The following is a 13,015-nucleotide window of genomic DNA, read 5'->3' as shown; positions in this document are numbered from 1 at the left end:
TTGTTACTGTATTTCGAATATTCGTAAAAACTGCACTTATATCGTTCAGATGGCAAATTGCAGATCAGACAGCCGTTTTAGCGCTGACGTGTAAACGAAAGCAAACGATACGTGTAAACAAAGCAGACGAGACGCAGTACAGAAACGAAACACCAGAGGCGCTGCAGTAGTCTTGTCTCGAGCAAACAATTCAGACATGAAAGGAAAGTCAGTATTGTAAAAGGAGCATGCAGTTAAGTAAGCTACACTAGCAACTAAGCACCCTCGCGCGAAACGCCGAAGAACTTGTCGCTAGAATACGACGTGGCAATGTCGCAATTAAATTTATATGCAAATTAATTAAATCAGTTATGCAAACTAATTAAAATCAAAAATGCACGAAATTCAAAATAGTGGGAATTTCAAAAAATGACGAGAAATTCAAAATGGCGGGAATTTCAAATTTTGTATCCCTAGTTCACAATACCACCACCAAATGGCGCTGTCAGACGCCCCCTCTCCCATTTCCCCTCTACCCTCTCTCACATCCCATCCCCCCCCCACCACACCCCCTCCTCCACTTGTGAACTGGTGGAAAGAAGACTCAGTCTGTACTAAGCTGCTGGAGAAGAAGGTACAGTCTACTGTGTATTTATTTTGAGGGAAAACTTGGCTCTTGGTGTGGGAGGCGCACATGTTGGCAAGTACATATCCCAGTTATATGATTCAAAAACATTGCCAACTGACATTTAAAACAAACAGCAAAGGTAACCTAACACATACCGCAAGTCGATTAATACGTGCACCCTCCGCTATCAACTCCGAGCAGATGCGCAGTGCCAGAAAAGACTTCAGTGCAGAACACCAGCGCTCGACTTCATACCATCTCCGCAAACTTGCATGTGTAGTGCCTGTGGAAGGTTGGAAGCACGTAGCACCCGTGCTCTAGCGGTAGCGCCTTTGATTCAAAATCTGGCACGCTCCCTGTGAGAAGGTCTAGATTTCATTATAATTTCATTCTTCGAGAGCTGCAAGATCACCAGTGATATCGCTACAAATACCAGCTTCATGTAATTGAAGTGTCATGAAGATCTCTCCATTGGTAAAAGATTCCGGAATAGTCCCCCATTCGGATCTCCGGGAGGGGACTGCCAAAGGGGAGGTTATCATGCGAAAAACATTGAATAATCAACGTAAAGGTAACGTTCTACGAGTCGTTGCATTGAATGTCATAAGCTTGAACGTAGTAGGGAAACTAGTAAATCTGAAAAGGGAAATCTAAAGGCTCTATCTAGATATAGTAGGGGTCAGTGAAGTGAAGTGGAAAGAAGAAAAGGATTTCTGGTCAGATGAGTATAGGGTAATATCAACAGCAGTACAAAATGGTGCAACAGGAGTACGGTTCGTTATGAGTAATAAGATAGGGCAGAGAGTGTGTTTCTGTGAACAGTTCAGTGGCTAGGATAAATAACATTAAGAGAATAACGGGAATTTCACTGTTAAATGCAGAGGAGAGAGCGGATAAGTGGAAAGAATACATTGTAAGACTTTATGATGGGGAAGATTTATCTGATGTGATAGGAGAAGAAACAGAATCGACATCAAACCAACACCGACAACAATAGTTCAGGTATATATGCCGACGTCGCAAGCTGAAGATGAAGAGATAAAGAAAGTGTATATTGAAAGGGTAATACAGTATGTGAAGGGGGATGAAAATCTAATAGTCATGGGGGACTGGAATGCACTTGTAGGGGAAGGAGTAGTCGAAAAGGCTACAGGAGAATATGGACTTCGGACAAGGAATGAGAGAGGAGAAAGGCTAATTGAGTTCTGTAACAAGTTTTAGCTAATAATAACGAATACTCCGTTCAAGAATCGCCCAGGAGCATATAAAAACTCAGATCACAATATAGTAGTGATGAAGCGTAGGCTGAAGCTTAAGACATTTGTCAGGAAGAATCAATACGCAGAGAAGTGGGATACGGAAGTACTAAGAAATGACGAGATACAGTAGTTCTCTAAGCCTAGAGATACAGCAATAAGAAATAGCTCAGTAGGCAGTACAGTTGAAGAGGAATGGACATCTCTAAAAAGGGCAAGCACAGAAGTTGGGAAGGAAAATATAGGTACAAAGAAGGTAACTGCGAAGAAACCTTGGGTAACAGTAGAAATACTTCAGTTGATTGATGAAGGAAATATAAAAATGTTCCGGGAAACTCAGGAATACAGGAATACAAGCCGCTGAGGAAAGAAATAAATAGGAAGTGCAGGGAAGTTAAGCCGAAATGGCTGCAGGAAAAATGTGAAGACATCGAAAAAGAAATGTTGGTTGGAAGGACAGACGCAGCATACAGGAAAGTCAAAACTACCTTCGGTGACAGTAGAAGCAAGGGTGATAACATTGCATCGGGAATTCCACTGTTAAATGCAGAGGAGAAAGCGGATAGGTGGAACGAGTACATTGAAAGCCTTTATGACGGGAAAGATTTGTCTGATGTGATAGAGGAAGAAACAGGACTCGATTTAGAAGAGATAGGGAATCCAGTATTATCTGAATTTAAAAATAGTTTTGGAGGACTTAAGATCAAATATGGCAGGAGGGATAGATACATTCAATCAAAATTTCTAAAATCATGAGGGGAAGTGGCAACAAAACGACTATTTACGTTGGAGTGTAGACTGTATGAGTGTGGCAACATACCATGTGACTTTCGGAAAAGCATCATCCACACAATTCCGAAGACGGCAAGAGCTGAAAAGTGCGAGAACTATCGCACAATCAGCTTAACAGCTCATGCATCCATGTTGCTTACAAGAATAAAATACAGAAGAATGGAGAAGAAAACTGAGGATACGCTAGATGACAATCAGTTTGGCTTTAGGAAAGGTTAAGGCGCGAGAGAGGCAATTCTGACGTTGCGGAGGCAAGACTAAAGAAAAATCAAGACACGTTCATAGGATTTGTCGATCTGGAAATACCGTTTGACAATGTAAAATGGTGCAAGATGTTCGAAATTCTGAAAAAATTAGGGGTAAGCTATGGGGCGAGATGGGTCATATGCAATATGTATAACAGCCAAGAGGGAATAATAAGAGTGGACGACCAAGGACAAAGTGCTCGTATTAAAAAGGATATTAGACAAGGATGAAGTCTTTCGCCCCTAATGTTCAATCTGTGCATCGAGGAAGCAATGATGGAAATAAAAGAAAGTTTTAGGAGTGGAATTAAAATTCAAGGTGAAAGGACATCAGTGACACGATTCGCTGATGACATTGCTATCTTGAGTGAAAGTGAAGAAGAATTGCATGATCTGATGAACGGAATGAACAGTCTAAAGAAAATTGCGTATAAATTGAGAAAGACGAAGGTGATGAGAAGTAGTAGAAATGAGAACAGCGAGAAACATAACATCAGGATTGATGGTCATAAAGTAGATGAAGTTAAAGAATTCTGCTACGTAGGCAGTAAAATAACTAATGACGGACGGAGCAAGGAGGACATCAATAGCAGACCAGCAATGGGAAAAAGGTCATTCCTGGCCAAGAGAAGTCTACTAATATCAACTATCGGCCTTAATTTGAGGAAGTAATTTCTGAGAATGTGCGTCGGGAGTACAGTATTGTATGGTAGTGAATCATGGACTGTGAGAAAACTGGAACAGAAGAGAATCGCAGCATTTGAGATGTGGTGCTACAGACGAATGTTGAAAATTAGGTGGATTTATAAGGTAAGGAATGAGGAGGATCTGCGCAGAATCGGAGAGATAAGGAATATATGGAAAACACCGATATGGAGAAGGGACGGGATGATACGACATCTATTAAGACATGCTTTAGACCTGGTATTAGAGGAAGCTGTAGAGAGCAAACACTGTAGAGGAAGACAGAAATTGGATTACATCCAGCACACAATTGAGGATGTAGGTTGCAAGTGATACTCTGAGATGAAGAGATTAGCACAGGAGAGGAATTCGAGGGGGACTGCATCAAACCAGTCAGAAGATTGATGATAAATAAAAAAAATAAAAAGAAGCACGTCGTGACAGCTGGCCCATCTACACATCGTAACAGCCGGCCGTGGAGTGCGCTATGGCCAGCTGTCCTGAGGGTTAAGCTAGCATGCAGTAGGAAAATCTCATGTAGTCTGCAACAGACAGCTACCTAATGGATCGACAGTTTGTTCCTGTCCAAGGCTGTTTAAGTATTTTAAACTGTAGCAAAGGGAATTTACGATGTGCTTCTTTGTACTCTCTACCAATTACAGCCATGAGATATCAGCTAACAAATACTTTATGGAACAGTTGCTGCATGGTTTTTAACATTCTGCTGTATGTCTTGGTTCAAATGACTCTGAGCACTATAGGACTTAACATCTGAGGTCATCAGTCCCCTAGAGCTTAGAATTACTTAAACCTAAGTAACCTAACGACATCACACACATCGATGCCCGAGGCAGGATTCGAACCTACGACCGTAGCGGTCACGCGGTTCCAGACTGAAGCGCCTAGAACCACTCGGTCATCACGGCCAGATTCTGTATGTCTACTGAGGTAATAGGAATACATGCAAGTTGACTGCTTTCTTGGATGCTTTCCTAGAAAAGAGATCCATCTGTCTCTAAATCTGCATTAAACTGTGGTAGAAATTAGATGGTGCAAACAGCTGAGTGGGGTTGTAATGAAGTATGACTTAATGGTAGACTGACGATGCATTCTAGAGAGAGAGAGGGAGGTCAACTCATATACAATTGTGTGTTCCGTGTATTAGTTAGTGCGCTATCTATCTGCAATTGGTAATAGCAAATCTCCCCATATCACAATCAGTAGAGGACTTCCAATGCACGTGTGATGAATCATGTATATCAAACCGACGGAGAACCTGTTTCAGCACACTACTGTAGATGAATGAAGATGTATCCAAAGTATTCCATTTCCCTGCCACATCTTGGACATAAATCGAGTCTTCAGTTTCATAACTGCAGTGATTCTAAGTCAGTGGCAGGGGTTTCTGAGGTACTGCAATCCCTGTGTATGCATTTGCTTGACACACGTGTGTGGAAGAGACTGTGTTCTGTTCACGGAGTTAGTGCAGCATGGCGTGTAATTTCACATGTCAAACACCACTGCTACGCATTCGTCTATTTCCTCATAAGAAGCCATTGTTCATGCATTTTCCGTTGCTGAGTATTATTTTATAGGACTGATGCGAGCATAGCGTAATTTCTGAAATGTAATTGGATGTGAACAGTAGGCACTGTACACCTCTAGAAATCTATTTAGTGCAGGCACTCCAATGAAATTCTACTTTTTTCCTTTGGTGTAGAAGATAGTAGTTTTACCATCTAAAAGTTTCTCATCACACTGAGTGGGATACAAAACTTGCATGGTGAATGTATGTCAGGGGTTAAAAAAATATTTTCTATATTTCTGTGTTGACAACATTGCATTTCACACGACTAATGTATCGTAAACCAACTGCTTTATCATTATAGCATGCTTAAGTGCAGAATTGTGTAGCCTTAGGAGAATGACTTTATGTTCCACGATCACTTCTTTCTCTTCAGTACCTTCTTGGTATGGAATCCAGACGCTACAACAATTCTACAGAATTAATAGCACAACTGATTTATGTAAAATGTTTCAAATCCCTTCCATCTGGAGTGATTTATGTAAAATGTTTCAAATCCCTTCCATCTGGAGCTCCAGCATGCATAATTCATATGTTTCTTCTTCTTATTAATCATCTGTTATATTACCAAACACTCTCAAATGTATCAGCCTCACATCTACTGTACAACAATAAGGAGTGCTAACCTCCTCAGCACGCACCCGTCTAGAGAGATCATGTGTAATTGGGTTGGTGATTTGAGCAAGATTGGTATGGAACAGTTTCCATGTAACTCAGCTCATTCTGTCCCTTCATGAGACATCAAATGTAGCAGGTACAGTAACCTCCTACTCATGGTCAGTTCCAGATTAAATCGAAGACAATATTGCACTGAGGGTCGGTTAAAGGGAGACGAAGAGTTATAAGATGCATATAGAGAGACCATCTAGAGAATATTTCATGATCTTTAGCTGATAGATTCAACGAAGGGGCAGCTCATTTCCAAGTAGAATACATAGTACTGCTATGTATATGATTCGTTTCTTGTGGTGGTAATTATCAAAGGTGTTGGTGAGGTCTTTCAATCTCTGACTCTATCCTATGAACACGAGAATACTTCGTGACTCCCATCCATACGGGGGGAGATGGTCAATCGTAACAAAAAATCAGCAAATTTATAAAGCGTTTCGGCAAAGGAACGTAATTTTTCCACCCCCTCTATGCTGCTGATTATTCCCCATACTACGAGACCGTATTTGTGTCATGTGATGTGGGCAATGTAACACGATTCACGATATGTCCACATTCATACAGCACTCCCCAGAGTAATAGAGGTCTTGGTTTAATAATGACAGAAACATGCTGCAATGTCACTGGCTGATAGCATGACGAGATTGAAGGGCAGTGTAACACGATTCACGATATGTCCACATTCATACAGCACTCCCCAGAGTAATAGAGGTCTTGGTTTATTAATGACAGAAACATGCTGCAATGTCACTGGCTGATAGCATGACGAGATTGAAAGGCAGTGTAACACGATTCACGATATATCCACATTCATACAGCACTCCCCAGAGTAATAGAGGTCTTGGTTTAATAATGACAGAAACATGCTGCAATGTCACTGGCTGATAGCATGACGAGATTGAAGGGCAGTGTAACACGATTCACGATATGTCCACATTCATACAGCACTCCCCAGAGTAATAGAGGCCTTGGTTTAATAATGACAGAAACATGCTGCAATGTCACTGGCTGATAGCATGACGAGATTGAAGAGCAGTGTAACACGATTCACGATATGTCCACATTCATACAGCACTCCCCAGAGTAATAGAGGTCTTGGTTTATTAATGACAGAAACATGCTGCAATGTCACTGGCTGATAGCATGACGAGATTGAAGGGCAGTGTAACACGATTCACGATATGTCCACATTCATACAGCACTCCCCAGAGTAATAGAGGTCTTGGTTTAATAATGACAGAAACATGCTGCAATGTCACTGGCTGATAGCATGACGAGATTGAAGGGCAGTGTAACACGATTCACGATATGTCCACATTCATACAGCACTCCCCAGAGTAATAGAGGTCTTGGTTTATTAATGACAGAAACATGCTGAAATGTCACTGGCTGATAGCATGACGAGATTGAAGGGCAGTGTAACACGATTCACGATATGTCCACATTCATACAGCACTCCCCAGAGTAATAGAGGTCTTGGTTTAATAATGACAGAAACATGCTGCAATGTCACTGGCTGATAGCATGACGAGATTGAAGGGCAGTGTAACACGATTCACGATATGTCCACATTCATACAGCACTCCCCAGAGTAATAGAGGTCTTGGTTTAATAATGACAGAAACATGCTGCAATGTCACTGGCTGATAGCATGACGAGATTGAAGGGCAGTGTAACACGATTCACGATATGTCCACATTCATACAGCACTCCTCAGAGTAATAGAGGTCTTGGTTTATTAATGACAGAAACATGCTGCAATGTCACTGGCTGATAGCATGACGAGATTGAAGGGCAGTGTAACACGATTCACGATATGTCCACATTCATACAGCACTCCCCAGAGTAATAGAGGTCTTGGTTTAATAATGACAGAAACATGCTGCAATGTCACTGGCTGATAGCAGGACGAGATTGAAGCGATGGGACGTTTTGTTGACGTGAGAAGTTGTCGAGAGCAATGATTTTGAACCGAGTAATTGGGTGAAATGCGAAATTAATGCAAAATACGTATAACTGAGGAAAAATTATGACAGAAAATATGGATGAATGAAGATGGTTAGATGTTCGTTTGGGTATATGAAAATCATTCCATTTCATTCCTCTCTCTGTTGTTGTAGATCTGTGTAATGCAAGTCACCGAGGACCTCAAACCACATGGTGCAGTTCAGTGCTGGACTCCAGCAAACGCGCTATATATTGAACCGTGGATCATTCTAACGATACCGTAACGACAGGGTCTGTATGGGAATACCAGTAGCCATTATGTATCACATCAGTACAGCACTCATGCTGAAATCTGGAGTCCGATCCATTTATTTACGTCATCTCAAGAGCAAAATACATAGTCTGTTCTCGATTCTGATTGGCTGGAAGACCTCTGGTGGCGGGGTAGGAAGGAGGGTGCTGAGGTGGTGTTTTCGTAGAAGTTAGCTGGTCATTTATAAGTTACTCTTTCTGCATTAGGTGTGTCAGTTCTCCCTTCTCTAGAATGTTATGACTATCGTGCAAGAACGTACGTTAACATAAATAAAAGAGTGAGCGCTTTTTAATTGTAATTACGATTTTTATTCCCCGACTAATGCGTGATAACAATAATGCGTTGCGAGGGTTTTGCTACTGGGAAGCTAAGGTAAGCCGCACAAAACGATACCCAGTTGTTGTGAGTGTGGACATACCATAAGTTTCGAACTCTATACACCTGTAAATGATCGTCACGCTACTTTTCAGGAATGTTATGCTTCTGGAACGTAACGTTACTATGGTAGTGTTCCAACGTATCACCAGACATGTGTGGGAAGTGACCAGACTACCATTCCTGTAGAAAAATTACGTATGTCTAGCTATAAAGGGAGGATGGATTTGACGTGAGGGAGTGTGATTCCAAGGCATTGACGAGTATATGCGACCATAAGGGGTGATAGATTCATTGTGTAAATACCTGCGCAATACACCAATGCAAGAGTTCGACTGGATCTGTTACAGTGTGCAAACAGGGCAGCCAATGCAGAACGTCCTCTCATCGGACCTCCTAAGCAGATCCTCACACGGTTCTTTGTAGGACTATCGGCTGTGCTGTTTATTACATTATGCCAACCCATGTCAGTGCACGAGAGCGCTGTGATTATGACGTAGTTCCAAAATCCTGTGCTTTACTAGTTTTTGAGAGAGCTTGACGAGCTGCAGAACCTTCTGGAAATGCTGACTGAAAATACCTGTAGTCTATTCTCGAATCTTATTGGCTGGAAGTCCTAATTGTCAAGTAATTTGATAGAGCTGAGGAGAATCGAGGCACCTAGCCGGTGTGAGTGTGGCCATACCATAATTTTTGGACGCTATACACATATAAACGATAATCGCACTGCTCGTCTGAAACATGTATGTGTTGCAGTGTACAGTTACTGTTGTCAGTGTTCCGACATGTGCTAACAAAATGGTATGGGTGGGACCATGTTTGGTCATAATGGAGGAACAGATTTGTCGCGGAAAACAGCGATTTCAGTGCATCGATATCAGTAGGAGATATGAAAGATTTTACGTGGTAAATTATGACTGGTCATGAGGAGGATGTAGATTTACGTGGGAAATTAATATTTCCAGAGCCACAGTCGTCAGGAGGAGGTATTTTTCATACTTTGCTCATTGTCGAATTCACCAGATTGGTCATACATTCGTAATATTTAATTCTAATCATGCCGATTATTATACGGCTGGATTCTAGGATTACTGCTTGGTGTCTGATCAGGTGGCGGAGGTACCCGGCTGCCGAAAAGAAGGGACATTTCCAGCTTAAGGTGCGAGTCTCCCGAACTGGCAAGGTGGCGTACGAGGGTGCAGTTTACTAACTCTGTTTCCCTCTGATTGGGTGAATAGTGAACTAATAGTATGTATTGGGCAGCCCACGCGATTACGTGTGTTACCAGTATTCTCCGATTTTTACGTGGAAACTTGATGAGATTCAATATAGTGAGTGTTTGCGCTGGACGGTTATGCCTTCTCCATGTAAGCTGACCAGCTGGCTACTTGGCGGTTATAGTGACAGTGTCTAGGTCCTCTGAGAATCCGCTTTGGCCAGTATGCGAACGGGAAAGAGTATTTTCAGGATCCAACGGAATTCAAACTTTGAGTGAAATTTCCAGAAACCCTTGTCTGACAGTGTGGTGGTCATGTGTCATAATTCTTTGACGGGGCTGAAGACTGTAGTAAGACAAGTTGTTACAAGTCTCTCTACATATGTTTGCCTCCGGTCCAGCAGCTCCAAGAGTTCCACAAGCCTCTTGTGCAACTGCGAGGTGGTGTGATTAGTGACGCCACACTTCTTAGTTGGGGGTGTAGTAAGACAAGTCAGCTCTCTCTTTGTGTCATCGATCCGGTTCGTCAGAGAGTTCCAAAAGCCTCTTGTTCGACTCTGAGGTATACTGCCATTCCACACATTTACCATCTCTATTTGGTTGAGAGGACATCGACTGTGATGCGTTGTCTGCATCGAGACGGCGAAACATCGGTGGAAGAGACATTTTCTGGTTTTCTAGACATGAGAAACAAATACGATTATGAGTTTTAGAACGTTGGTTGACTCTGTAAGGTATAAGGACGATCTGGAATCTGAGTTACCATTGACATCAGTGTTTGTTAAAAAATAGTAGTGAAAGACTAGATTCCTCTATTTTCGAGTTTCCACGTAAACATTTTCGCTGAGTTATTTAGTTATTTAATGGTTCTCAACACGTCTCACGTAATGACCTCGCGAAAGTTTTGGCTCTATAGGAATATAATTTTCACTCTTTTTATTTTCAGATTTACACAGCGCAGGCGGTAGATAGCGTACTGCTGTGTGGTTAATATCTAGAACAATCGCGTAAATGGTATGACATTCCGGCAAACCACGTGAAAATACATGAAATTCTGGAAATTATCATATCCCACGCGAGGATTTCAGCATAAAGGTGTCACAAATGTCATCGTTTTCTGGCGTGTAAAATCACATATTACAGCTCATGTCGGTTTCGAGATAGGTAAATTAATTCGCGATTGACGAAGCATTTCTCAACGACAAAGATCAGAAAATAAATATTCTTGTAATTCCAGAGTCTGGACATGGTCGCAACTCGTTAAAGAAACCACGGCAGCGAGAAGGCTGAGCCGGAAACACTGCCGTTAGCAGATGCCTCTGTGCTGGAGGACCAGACGAATTGCGTTTACTACAGCAAAGTAGCGATATGGCACGATGGCACAATCGTTTAAGGTGATATAGTGCCAGATCAGTTTCACGCTGAAAAATCCAAGCTTCCCTCGACAGTAGCAGAGCAGGGTATTTGGCTGTTTGTCTTTATCAATGGTTTCTGTATATCATGATCGGTAGACCACTTTTGTGGGGTTTAATAGTCGGTGCAATATGACTGCTGTATATTTTTTTCCATCTATACTTTAATAGTTTTCCGCTGAAATTTTCGTAATTTGTCGGTCTGTAGAAAGTGGTGGACAGTGTTCCCACACCAGCAGCAGTAAGAACCAACCAAAGGAGACTGCTGCCATCTACATCAAAGCCACTGTCTGTTTTAAATCGTGAGTTCTAGGAAGGTCTTTGTCATAATTCTGCCCTCTCCAAGACAGACTTTTGTCATCTATGCCAAAGCAGCCGGCTTCACAATTTTCCTCAGATTCACAGACGTCTTTGAAGAATGGGTGAGTTCCTGGAAGCATCATTCTTTGTCGGTGAGAACAGATGTTCGACATTACTTTTAAGGAAGCCCTTCTAAAGCGCCGCCTTCGGATGAGGCGCTTCCTGCTTGCATCCCTCTGCGACTCACCCCTGCGGCAAGGGTGGCTTTGAAGCAGCCACTGAATGGTGAGGCAGTTCGATGGTTAACGTTCTTTTTCTGTGTTCGCCGATCTTTCTAGGACGACCTTTGAAGCTGTTATCGCTGTAGAGTGGTGGGTGGCTCCGAAGGTCTACACCATAAAGGAGTCTATGAATATGGTATCTGTTCTTTCGGATAGAACAGATACCATCGGTGAACATGCAGCTCTCTTAGAATGAAATGATAATTAAAACAAGGCCCTAAGCTGTCGACAGGCGTTGATATACATTCACGGGGACAGTTGAAAATGTTCGCCCCGACCGGGACTCGAACCCGGGATTTCCTCACAGAGGATAGTGCGACTGCAGGGATTTATCCCTTGCGAGTTCCCCGTGAGACCCTCATTCTCAGCTTAATGTCCACACACTTCATTAGTAGAGCCCCTGCCGATTACACTCATTACCCGCGGCAGACAGTCTCCGAAAGAGCAGATTCCCTCTTCATATAGTTAAGGCTAACCGGCCATTGACCTTATTCTTCTGTGCTGGATGCACATGCGTTGACCGAACTCTTACGGTACTCGGTAAGATTGTCTGCGGCGAGTAATGAGTGTAATGGGCAGGAGCACTACGAACGTAGTGTGTGAAGTTGGAAATGTGGGTCTCACGGGGAGCGTGCAAGGGATAAACCCTGCAGTAGCACTATCTTCTGTGCCCTCGGTGGCTCAAATGGTTCTAAGTACTATGGGATTTAACATCTGAGGTCATCAGTCCCCTAGGCTTAGAACTACTTAAGCCTAACTAACCTAAGAACGTAACACACATCCATGCCCGAGGCAGTATTCGAACCTGTGACTGTAGCAGCAGCACGGTTCCGGAGTGAAGCGCCTAGAACCGCTCGGCCACAGCTGTCGATGTTTAGGGGCTCAGATGTATAGAGCGTCTGCTATGTGAGCAGGAGATCCCGGGTTCGAGTCCCGGACGGGACACACATTTTCAACTTTCCACGTTGATGTATATCAACACCTGTTGACAGCTTAGGGTCTTGACTGAACTATCATTTCATAAAGGATTCTGGTACTCGCTTAGAATCATTTAGCTTCTGTGTATTGTAAGGAAGTTGCCTCTTTAGCCCACAAATCAACATCCGCCCCCCCCCCCCCCCCCCTCGTCGTCGAGATCGTCATGGACGATCCACGGCCTCCCAGCCGAGAGCGTAAACCCTAGCGCTGTTACTTCGCTTTACTACTAGGGGCTTCGTCTCTGCCTGTAGCGGCAGCCGACCATAGGGCACTCTGCGACCATCTGTCATGACGTGTAGACCCTAGGGGCTACATGTACTCGTCCTTCTGCAGACACCACGCGCATGAGATTGTG

The sequence above is a fragment of the Schistocerca cancellata genome, chromosome 5, assembly GCF_023864275.1.
Source record: "Schistocerca cancellata isolate TAMUIC-IGC-003103 chromosome 5, iqSchCanc2.1, whole genome shotgun sequence".
NCBI lineage: Eukaryota > Metazoa > Arthropoda > Insecta > Orthoptera > Acrididae > Schistocerca > Schistocerca cancellata.
Note: the sequence above shows the minus strand (reverse complement) of the source record.